The sequence below is a fragment of the Clarias gariepinus genome, chromosome 1 (genome assembly GCF_024256425.1).
Source record: "Clarias gariepinus isolate MV-2021 ecotype Netherlands chromosome 1, CGAR_prim_01v2, whole genome shotgun sequence".
NCBI classification, from domain to species: domain Eukaryota; kingdom Metazoa; phylum Chordata; class Actinopteri; order Siluriformes; family Clariidae; genus Clarias; species Clarias gariepinus.
Genome location: NC_071100.1, coordinates 21031927 through 21044503, shown reverse-complemented (window position 1 = coordinate 21044503; position 12577 = coordinate 21031927).

Here is a 12577-nt window from a genome sequence, read left to right as displayed (position 1 = left end):
ATACCTTCGCATGCCAAGTTTTTTCTCAATGTCGTGAAAATGAACGCCGTCTGCTCAGAGCCGTCTGCCCACATACACCGACTCTGTAAAATTTGCGCTCATTTTTAAATCTGCCCCCCTCTATCTTTCAAAATTAATCAGTAGTGGATTTAGGCTTTGAAGGCATCTGAAGTTGCGTTTTAATTAATTACTTAACTGTTTTCCAACAAATTTAAACCGCTTTGCTATTAAATTGTAAATTAATAACTATAATATATTATATTATATAGAAAAGCTTGAATATAACAGGCTGATTTAATAAAACGTGCTTCTACTTAGATGGCACCTCCTAGGCCAACAATAACTATTTGTCTAACCATTTAATCAACTATTTCACAAAATTTATTCTTACCTTAAGTCATACAAGTGATCCACAGGTCGTCTTCTGCTTCTTAGACCTTTCGCGCACGAGGTAAACAGAATGTTCCAAACAGTTGTTTCCTACCGCAATGAGGCTTTGGTACAATTTTTATTTAATACAGGGTTTCCCATGCTTTTTCCATGGGGAAGCAGTTTTATTTAAACAGAGTAAAATGAACAAGATTATTGCTTGTTGTGTGTGTGCACTTAAAAAGATTGTCAGGGATTACGTAAAAAAAAATTAATTAAGAAAAAAATGCACATTGTCTTGTGTTCTGAACAAATGCAGATTCATTTCTAACTTAGATTTTTTATGTAAACGTACATACTTGATTTTTTATTGTTGATTACACAGATTTAATCATGCTACATTTACAACAAGTCAGATTCATTTTCACAGATTCAACTTGTATCTTTGTTTAATTAAAAACGATATGTTACAGCAACAATTGCCGGTTATATTTTTACAGTGTACCACTGATTTGCTCATTTTGGCTTTAACCATTTTAACTATTTTTACAAACTCTTTTCCTGTCATTGACGGTACTTCAGCTAGTTAGTAAATAAGTTGGTGTATGCAGCTCCTTAGGCCCCCTTTCCACTAAGCCGAATGCTTTGAAGCCCTTGCAGTCTCTACTAGTTGGTTAATTCTTCAAGCATAGCGACCTCCCATGGAGATGTTAACAATGTAAACAAATTTGTAACATAAAAACAGCTCTTTAGCACATTTTGGCACTAGCAATATGAGCAATAAGACCATGTTATCGACATTATAACATTTCAATAATCGGCCGTTAAGGAATTTAAAGATGTTCTACTGAGCCCTAAATTAATGATAATGAAACCGGGAACGACACTACTGTCATATACAGAAATTAAAACGCTAACCTGACTATTGCGAACTATTGCAGAGGTGTTAACAATAAGATAATGACCTCATTATGCTATGCTATGTTTTTTGTATTTGTTAGTGTTGTTTTTTTGTGATCTAAGTGTATTATGACAAATAAAGCTGCTCACAAGGCGTGCACTTTCACTTTGCAAAAAGCATTGTTTATTTAGTAAGTATATATTTCAGTTAAGTGGCCTCCACCTATTTTTTTAGGGGTACTATTATTGATTTTGTCTGCTTTGCAAAAGTTTCCACTCTTTATTGAGTGAAATAATCAAAGTGAAAATGCCTGTAATGTGAGCCTATTTATTTTTAGTCATAAATTCACGAGCACATTCCAGCTATTAGTGGTCAAATAGTTATTCGATGCTGGACACAAACAGCAAAAAAAAAGCATGATGATCATTATTTGAATAATTAAAAGGCCTGAAGAGTCTTGTGTGTGTGAGTAGGGGTCTCCAGCTGTCAAGGTTAAACACCAGAGGGGGCCATGCTCCCGGACTCCATTTTGTGTTCTTCTGTGTTTTTCTTTAGTTGTGACTTTATTTCCTAGAGTGGACCTCGGTCAGGTGATGGGAGCACACCTGAACTGAGGTAGCTAATTAAGTTTGTTATGAATAGTCTGTCTCAGTTCAATTTCTTGGTCTGGCATCTGTTTAAGTTACTGGTCTGTGAGTTTCTTCATGTGTCTGCATCATGCTATTGTTCCTAGTCATTGTATCTCCCTGTTTGGTCTAGCTCCTGGTTATGTTTAGTTCCTTATTATGTTTGGTTCTTTGTGGTGTTTAGTTCCTTATGTTTAGTTCCTTGTTCTACTTATATCCTAGTCTTGTTTAACTCCAAGTTTTGCCCAGTCTTAGGTAACTCCTAGCAATGTTTAGCCTAGCTAATGTTCAGCCTAGCCGATGTTCAGCCTAGCTCATGTTTGACCTAAATATTGACTTGTCGAGCTATAGTTCAGCTTAGTTATTGTTTAGTTACGCTCTTTGTTTAGTTTAAATCCTGTTTTGTTTAGCTTTTGATTTCTCTTAGGCTCAGAGTTACTGTTCCTTAGTTCCCTTATGTAAATGTCTCTTTCTGTTGAGTTTGCTTCCTTATTAAAAGACTTTAAGTCATTCACCTCCGCGTACATGCCTTTTCTAAAGCCCACACACAGCATCCGTGACACCAGTGGAGACGAGAACGATTTATGTACATATTTTTTCTGGGTTGCTCCAAGATCATTTCATTTACAAAACCACTTGCAAAGAGAAAAAAAGGGATTGGCAAAGCTGGCTCTTCTTTGTTCTCTCCAAGTGAAGAAAGTAATATTTGCCTAATCCCATTGTAATTACCACACAATTTAATCATGTACTGTAGAACTTTTAATATTCATAAGACACTCAAAGGCTAATAAACATGATTAGGAGAAAATCGCACACCCTTGTGGGCATGAAAGAGAGATTCCCAATCATATATGCAACACAATTCCACTTTATATTTGGACTCTTTTTTTCATTTTCTTTTCTTCTCTTCATCTTTTGTTTCAATAATGATTCTCCTTTGACTGCTTTCTCCTATTATTGTAATTATTATTATATATAATAATAAATATAATACATATATAGTTTATTACTATGAATATTGTTACCTTTGCTTTTTTGCTTTCCTTCTTTATTAGTTTTCATACCTAGCATCACTTTATGTTTGACTGCACAGTTAAATGCATATATGTATTTTTATTCTGTGTATTTCTGTTTTATTTTGTGACTTGATTCTGAGCTTTGGCAATATGAGTGTATGCTGGAGCTTTCATAATATTGCGTGTGGTTTTTAGGATTCTCTCTTAGTCAAGTGTGTTATCTCATCCCATTGCATCAGACTTTCACATGTATCTTTAAATCGTATTTAATCATGACTTGGTAAGGAGGTGATAAAAACAAGGACAAGGATTCCATTAATGAGCATGAAATCAATAACTCAATAACAGGTTTATGAGGGGACACCAAGGCATTAACGAAGCATTAATATCGGGAGTGGTAAGGCGAAATTTTGGAACATGCTCCATTTTCTTCTTCTGACAAAAACAATGCTAACAAACTCCTTGTGCTTGGTGGGTTTTCTCCTACAGTTCAAAGACATGCAGATTAGGCCAACTGGCATTACCAAATTGTAGTTCAGTTGTACTTCAGGCCCCCTGTGACCCCTTTACAGAATAAAGCAGTATAGATGATTAGTGATTGACTGAATATCATGCTATACAATCTGCAATACTCACACATTATCTGGCCTGGGATGAACAGAATTTTAAGGAAAAGTCTTCTGTTTCTTTCTTGAGGTTCTGTATCTGCTTCTCCTAATACATTCAGGAGAATCAGAATAAAGTGATGTGCCTGCTGATGGAAAGATCTCTGATACACCAGAGAGATTTAAATATGTCTGTCATGCACACTCGGTCCGCGACCGGCACTAGGACCCGGAAGTAATGCGGTCGTGAACCAGGAAGCATAAAAGGAGTAAACAAACCACCACACCGCTAAAGCTACGTCTTCTGGTCACCTAAGGTTAGTTCCTGACAGAATGACTAAGCCTTCCGCAGTGAACCCAGTGGATCATGCGCGTCTCTGCGACGTGGTAGATCAGCACGCCGAGCTTAACAATAAGCTAAACGGAGAGATCACTAATCTGCGCCGGGGCCTCTAAGAAGTCGCGGCGAGGTCGCGGAGCTCTGCCGGAAGAACACAGAGCTCCGTGCGGCTGTGGATAGCGCGGCTAGCCGGCCTCCCGTCCCGCCGCACCAACCCTTCCCCGCCCCTTCTGATGTTTTTCTTGCACTTCCAGATAAATGGGATGGCACGGAGTGTGTTTTTGACAGCGCTGGATCTGGTGTTTGAGTTCAATTCCACCAAGTACTCCACTGACTGGCTACGCATTGCTCTTCTTGTCTCGTTGCTATCCGGGCAGGCAGCTAAGTGGGCCACGGCAGTTCTTCGGGCAGACACAGACACTACCCATGCATACAGGACAGTGAGCATGTACCAGTTCTAGAAGCTGAGTTGACCTTGGATGCCAGAGATGTTGCCACTGCTGGTTGCAGGTCATGTGCTCATTGCAAAGCAGTGCATGGCAAGCAGCAAAAAACACCTTGGAAATGCCAGGCATGCAATGTTTCCCTGTGTCTTCAGTTGAACAGGAACTGCTTTCAAGAGTGGCACAGGGATGTGTGACTAAATGAACCAACACCCATTTTATATTGTACTGTTCCTGTTTGCACCATTTGCCTTAAAATGTCTGTTTTTGTTTATTAGTTTTTATTTTACACTGTTTCTGTTGCAGTTTTACCCTAGATGTATGTTTTTGCACATTTTTTTTTATCTTGCACTGTTTTACCCTGAATGTCCGTCTTCAGTTTTTATTTTGCACTGTTCCTGTTGCAGTTTTACACTGTTTTTGGTTTGCACCATTTTACCCTGAATGTTTGCACTTTTTATTTATTTTGACCTGTTCCTGTAATTTTTGCAAGTGAATCTTAAGTTATTCTAAATAAACCACAAACAAGGAAATATGTTTCTGTCCTCTAATTATTTTCTTGTAGCACTTTCCTCTGTCCCATACCTGACTAAAAGAGGTAAATATACATCTCATTATGCGGGTCTTTGTCTTTGTCTTCAGCGTTTTTGAAAACAACAAAAAAATAAGTCATTGAAATAAGACCACAAAACACATTCATGACATGAGAGGTTGCGCCGCATTTGTCTTCTCAACGCTGTTTTTTTTCTCCAGTATACAAACTTGTACATACAGGCCGCTTATATATTATTGTAGCCCAGTTTATGCTGAATAAGATGTTATCAGACTTTAGACATTTATATGTTTATAAGTAACTGAAAAATACACAAATGTTAGGACATGTCAGAATCTCTTTAGGACTCCAAAACACCCTCAGACTCCTAAGGGTTAAAATAGAAAAGATGCCTTCCTTTTAATACTGTCCTGAATCAAATGAAATTGTAACACAAACCATCAACTATAGAACAAAAATGAATTGGGGAAAAACTGTAGTATAAACCTTGTTAGATCAACACACTCAGTACCTGAATTAAGTGTAGTCTTTGACTAGAACTGTCCCTGCAAATCTTTACCACTGCTTCAACAATATTGTCTGATTTCATCTGCCCCTTTCAATCCAGTGACCCCCGATGTATCCATGGGGTCCGCAAAAGACGGATAAATCCCAGCTTTCCTCACCTGCTCAATATGAAGCCACAATCTTCTAATTTCCCCTAAATCTTCACAGGGTAGTACTACTAAAAAATGAATGCCTTTATCCTTACAAACTGTGGAGTCATTCCTTCGTCTCCAAATTTTTTTTCCTTCACCCGTCTTTGAGTAAACTGGATGATAGTATGTCTGTTTTTATCGTCCAACTTTTCCGAACTCTGTGTACAATATCGATGGCTCCTACCGTCTTAGTCTCCATATCTGGGACAATCTTGCCAAGAATCTAAGGCTACGTTTACACTGCAGGTCTCGATGCCCAATTCTGATTTGTGGCCTATATCTGATTTTTTTTGACCGTCTGTTTACACGTTCTTTCAACTATGACTCATATCCGATACACGTGTTTACACTTGCCATGCCATCTGAAACTTCTCGCATACTTAAAGGGAGGTTCTTGCGCTACACAATAGCCAAGATAGACGAAGGTGAAGTATGCTTGAAGCTCTGCGATATATGCAAAGTTCGCGAAACGTCACCATGGTTTTTAAATGGAGGAGGAGAAAAAAACAGCATAATTGCAGCCTGTGCATATGCTTCATTCACCAAATACTGATTTCTTAATGTTATTTAGCCCAAAACTTTCCTTTTTCATGTCACCCGCAATGTTATAATTCCACACGCGCTTCCCCCGGGATTAACATTACGTCATTAAACCGCGAAGAAGTCGCAGTTTTTTTTTTATATATATATATATATATATATATATTTTTTTTTTTTTTTCCCAAATTTTCTCTCCAATATTAGTCGTAGCCAATTCCTCCCCGTCACTAGGGTGCTCCCACATTAAGGCTACTACTACCACTCAGTCGGGAGGGCGAAGACTATCCAGTGTTTACTCCGAACTACGTGACGTCAGCCGACTGCATCTTTTCGAACTGCTTGCTCACGCACCATTGGGGCCGGAGTAACACACTCGGAGGAAAGCGCTAGTCGATCCTTCCGCGTGCGCGAGCTAACAGACGCCCCTGATTGGCTGCAGAGCCGTAATTAATGTGGGAGTGCGAGTACCTCTCATCCCTCCTCCCTGAGAGAGCTCGGCCAATCAGCTCTCTCTTTGCCTCCGGCTGTGAGAGGAAAACAGCATCACCCATCATCGAACCAGAGCTCCCCGGATGATAGGGCGAGCACTTTACCACTGCGCCACTCGGAGGCGCCCAGAAGTCGCAGTTTTAATGACGTACAGAACACAATGACTCAGGAAATCCAATCTGTCTGTTTACACAACAATCACATTAGCACATATCTGATTCATATCTAATTTATTTCCACATATGAAGGAGGCCTGAAACCGATGAAGGACATAGAACATATCCGATATGTTTCACATATGAGCAAAAAATTGGAATTGGGTCACATTTACCTGACAGTGTAAACGTAGCCTAAATTACCTATCTTCATCTTTCTTCTCTTCCAAACCTGTATACAGAGACACCATCTTATTCTATATCATTCTAGTTCTCTTATTCTTTCACATTGAATTTATCATTTTCTTTACTTAGTTGAACATTTCTTTTTCAATTTTGTATTGGCATTCTTTGATTTATGTGTTAAACTGGACTGCTTTCGCCAAACTAGAAATCATGGCACTGCTTTGTTTCATCTGCATTTAATTCTGCTAGCTGTTTATCAACTTACTTTTTGAGATTTAACATGGACTCCAAAATGCTTTTGTTAGTCACTTCAGCATTCTCATTGTTGAATGCTTTGGATCTCTTCTGCTTAGCAATTTACTTAAGTAAAATTACAAATGCTTAACAATTAGAAACCTTTAGAAACTGGGCTACAACATGCATTTTTTTTCAATGTATGTACAGTATATGTACTGTACGTGTGTGTATTTACCAACTGTAATTTTACGCCCCTTTTTAATTTTGATTGCATATTTTTACAATACAAAAACATTAACATTAATTAATGTATTTTTAAATATGACTGTAAAACTAAACATCAAATAGGAAATCATATGATTCACAAGATTCAGCCACTAGAGCAGCATGTCTCAAACAAGTGCTTACTACAAACAAACTGCTTATCATTATCAAGGATGTGTTTATGTGAAAATAAATGCATTATTTATAAACCAGGTGAAAACAGCTGACATTTATTTCTTTTATGAAAGATCCACGCTGATTTCTTTTGTTTTGCAAATTTGTAAGCCATAATTGTTTGTTTCAAATTTTATATAACATACACAACCAAGGAAACAAACTAATTTTTTAATAATAATTTCCTTTATTAACAGTAAAATATTGTCCATCATATCAATTTGGCCTGGGGGGAAAAGTTTAACCAACAAACCATACAGTGGAACCTTGGATTACGGGCATAATTCTTTCCGGAAGCGGGCTCGTATTCCAAAATACTTGTAAACCAAAGGAAATTTTCCCAGAGAAAATAATGGAAATTCAAATTATTCCTTCCACAGCCCTCCAAAAATAAATACATAAAAATAATTAACACAAAAAAGGAAAAATAAAATGTATTAACCTGCACTTTACCTTTAAAAAAAGTAAAAATGAATCCCGACAGATAAGTGTTTCCATTTATGCACACAGGCGCTGTGTGTGTGTGTATGTGTGTTCCCTTTCAAAGGCTACACTCGATGCTGCGTGAAAACGCTATGGGAACATCTTGTCATGTTGCCGGTTGTGAAGCATGTGTGTACCAAACACGCCAAATTTTTGGCTTTTATAACCTCGGTCAGGTGACGTCATTTGATAGGACGCACCTGCAGGTTATAAATAGGAGTGAACCGGAAACATTCCTCAGATTCTTGTCTTCACCTTGTCTAGTTGTGAGCGTGTTGTGTCTAACCAACAAAAAATAAGTGTTTAACTCACCGATAATGGCAGAGTTTAAACGAGATGTCCCTCCGTGTGTATAATCCATATCGGAGGGCGATCTTTACACTTTACTGCTTCGATTAAGTGCTACGCGCGCGCCTCGCATTCCTTGGGAATCTTCGAGCCGCCGCGCATTCCTGGGGCTTAAACTCGTGCATCCGGCAGAGCAGTGAGAGACGGATTTAAAACTCCTTTCTTTCGCGTTCTCATCGGATCGGGAAATCCCTCTGTCCGCTCGCAAGCGCGCGCCGCGCTTCTTGTGAATGGGCAAGGATAAACATCCTCTCTTGCTTCCGCGGAGATGGTAATAGGCTCTAAGCACTTAAAAATAATAATAAAAAAAAAAAAAAAAACATAGACGGCAGGTTCTGTCGGGTGGCCGGGGGCGGAGCCTCAACGACGCTCTCTTCCCTTTTCTTAGCAATCTCCATATAAGTTAACCCTTTCATGGAGTAAGCTGTATTCATCCCGTGTTTTCCTGCCATCAACTTATTTATTTATTTAAATATAATTGAGGTAGAAACGCGGAGTTATATGATGACACCCAGATAGAAGAGACGCTTCCAGGCTATCTCTCTTCTGGGACATCATCCTTCCTGAAAAGCTATTATTTCCTTTCAAGTTGTGTAGACTTTTTATCTTCCCTGGAGGGAAAAGCTCTTCAGGCAGCAGGTCAGGTTGACGCATTGCACACCATGGCGGTTTTGCACGCCTACCAGGCTGACCTGCTGAGAGACTTGAGTACTGGCGGGGCTCTGCAAGGTAAGGCGTATTGGATTTACGCCGGGCCACAGACTTGTCTCTTCGTGCAACAAAGCAGACGGCTCGTGCTATCGGCCGTTTTATGGCTGCTATGGTCTCCGCGGAGAGGCACTTGTGGTTGAATCTCAGGGGCATTAAGGAGAAGGATCGTGTATTCCTCCTCGATGCCCCATCTCGCCTCCCGGCCTACTTGGCGATGTCGTTAACTCGGTCGCCACTAGGTTCATGAGGCGAAGTTTGTATAACAAGCCTTCGGGAAATTCCTTCCCCGCCTTGCTCAAGAGTCGGGACTGTCGGCCACCCAGTCTCGACCGGGTCCGCCTCAAAAGAGGTCAGACTATATTGTCTTCACAAAAAAGCCCTGAGGTTCATGTGCCCAGGACCGTGGGGGGTGGCCCCCCAATGGGGATAGGCACGCAGAATTCCTTTTAAAGAATAAAGTGTTTTCCCTGGCACCCCCAGGAGGTTGGTGTTCTTGCTCCGCCACCACTGGTGTTTCGGGCAACTCCAGTCTCCAATAAAATGTTAGTTCTTCGGGTTTTTCCTGCCATGTTTCAGGATGCCGAACATCTACAGTAACATCCCTCCCCCCCGTTTAACCAAGCCGCTGAGCTTTGCCCCTTTCTGAGAAACTGGCAGCGTGGAAGCTACTGCCAAGTATATCTCCTTGGGCACTAAGCACTGTACAGAGAAACTACAGGATTCAGTTCTCACATCACCCTCCGCGTTTCAATGGCGTGGTTTCCACTTCCATGAAACCGGAAAGTGCAAGAGGAACGGGGGGCTGCGTCCAATTTTTTAGATTTTGCGGGCTTTACCGCTATCTAAAAATAAATCAATGGAAATATTGCCACAACACAGGAGGTTCCTGAGGTTCGCTTTCGGGGGCGAAGCTTACCAGTATCGGGTCCTTCCGTTTGGTCTAGCTTTTTCACCCGCACATACACAAAATACATGGATGTATTTCTGGCTCTAACGACTCCAGAGCATCCGTATTGAATTACATGACTGGCCGGCCCAGTCTCAGTAGCTAGCGCTTCGACATCAGCATGTCGTTCTAGCTAATCTTTGTTTCCTAGGATTGAGATCCAATGCCATGAAAGCATGCTCTTTCCTGTTTAGAGGACAACATTTTTGGGTGTCACATGGAATTTGAGCGTAAGCGGGCACAGCTGTCTCCCGCTCGTGTCGAATCCATTCTCAACACCATCAAGGAAATCAAGCTAGACCAGAAAGTGACCATCACTTTCAGAGATCTTAGCTCTCATGGCAGCTGTATCCACGGTGACACCTTTGGACCTTCTGCACATGAGAGCATTTCAGTTGTGGCTAAGAACCAGGGGATTTTACTCTAGGGCCAATCCCCAATAAGGGCTACGCGCCAGGTGCTTCGTACCCTTCCTATGTGGTTCAGACCCCGGTTTCTGACTCTGGGTCCCACTCTAAGTTCGTCTTGTCGTCGCAGATGCTAACGACAGACGCTTCCCTCATGGGCTGGGGTGCGGTCTTAAATGACCGTCCAGCCCAAGGGAGCTGGAGAGGCCATCTTTTTGCGCGGCACTTAATTGCCTCAAAATCATGGCTCTATTTCAGGCCCTAAAGCACTTCCTCCAGCAGTTGAGACTACCATGTCCTAGTGCGGGTGGACAACACTATGGCAGTCTCGTATATTAATCGCCAGGGCGGACTGTGCTCGCGCCGCTAAATAGCTAGCGCACCAGATTCCTGTCCCTCAGGGCGATTTACATTCTTGGAAAATCTCATGTAGCGTAGGTGGACCTCTTTGCCTCGCAAGATCAGCAAATGTCCCCTTTACTACTCTCTGACTCTAAGTCAAGCTGGTCGTCCAGCCAGCGTAATTAAGACTATTCTAAGTGGTGTTACCTCTCTAAGAGGATCGGACAACTATTGCCCTCTCCTATGAGGCGCGTGGGCTCACTTCGCCTCTAGGAATCAGGGCTCATTCAACCAGGGGAATCGCCTCATCAATTGCATTAGCAAGAGGTATTTCCTTGCAGCAAGTATGTGACACGGAGGGTTGGTCCTCTCCACACACATTTGCCAACATGCATCCTATTGTTTTTAAGCCTTCTGTCCTCCGCCTTTACAGCTTCGGAGCAGGAGAGACATCACTTACTGTGTCCAGTACGTGCTCTTCAGATTTACATCCACCGCATTAGCCAGTGGCGTAAGTCAGAGCAGCTTTTACATGTTTGAAGCCGCAAGCTGCGTGAGAGATGCTATTGCCCTCTCCTATGAGGCGCGTGGGTTCACTTCGCCTCTAGGAATCAGGGTTCATTCAACCACGGGAATCGCCTCATCAATTGCACTAGCAAGAGGTTTTCCTTTGCAGCAAGTCTGTGATGCGGAGAGTTGGTCCTCTCCGCACACATTTGCCAATATGCATCCTATTGTTTTAAAGCCTTCTGTCCTCCGCCTTTACAGCTTCGGAGCAGGAGAGACTTCACTTACTGTGTCCAGTACGTGCTCTTCAGATTTACGTCCACCGCATTAGCCAGTGGCGTAAGTCAGAGCAGTTTTTACATGTTTTGAAGCCGCAAGCTACGTGAGAGATGCTATTGCCCTCTCCTATGAGGCGCGTGGGTTCACTTCGCCTCTAGGAATCAGGGTTCATTCAACCAGGGGAATCGCCTCATTAATTGCACTAGCAAGAGGTATTCCTTTGCAGCAAGTCTGTAATGCGGAGAGTTGGTCCTCTCCGCACACATTTGCCAATATGCATCCTATTGTTTTGAAGCCTTCTGTCCTCCGCCTTTACAGCTTCGGAGCAGGAGAGACTTCACTTACTGTGTCCAGTACGTGCTCTTCAGATTTACGTCCACCGCATTAGCCAGTGGCGTAAGTCAGAGCAGTTTTTACATGTTTTGAAGCCGCAAGCTACGTGAGAGATGCTATTGCCCTCTCCTATGAGGCGCGTGGGTTCACTTCGCCTCTAGGAATCAGGGTTCATTCAACCAGGGGAATCGCCTCATTAATTGCACTAGCAAGAGGCATTCCTTTGCAGCAAGTCTGTAATGCGGAGGGTTGGTTCCTTTCCGCACACATTTGCAGTACGTGCTCTTCAGATTTATGTCCACCGCATTAGCCAGTGGCATAAGTCAGAGCAGCTTTTACATGTTTTGAAGCCGCAAGCGGCGTGAGAGATGCTATTGCCCTCTCCTATGAGGCGCGTGGGCTCACTTCGCCTCTAGGAATCAGGGTTCATTCAACCAGGTGAATCGCCTCATCAATTGCACTAGCAAGAGGTATTCCCTTGCAGCAAGACTTCACTTACTTTGTCCAGTACGTGCTCTTTAGATTTACGTCCACCGCATCAGCTAGTGGCGTAAGTCAAAGCAGCTTTTACATGGTCTGGGGCCGCAACGGGGGGTGGCCCCCACTACACTGGGCTTATTGCCCT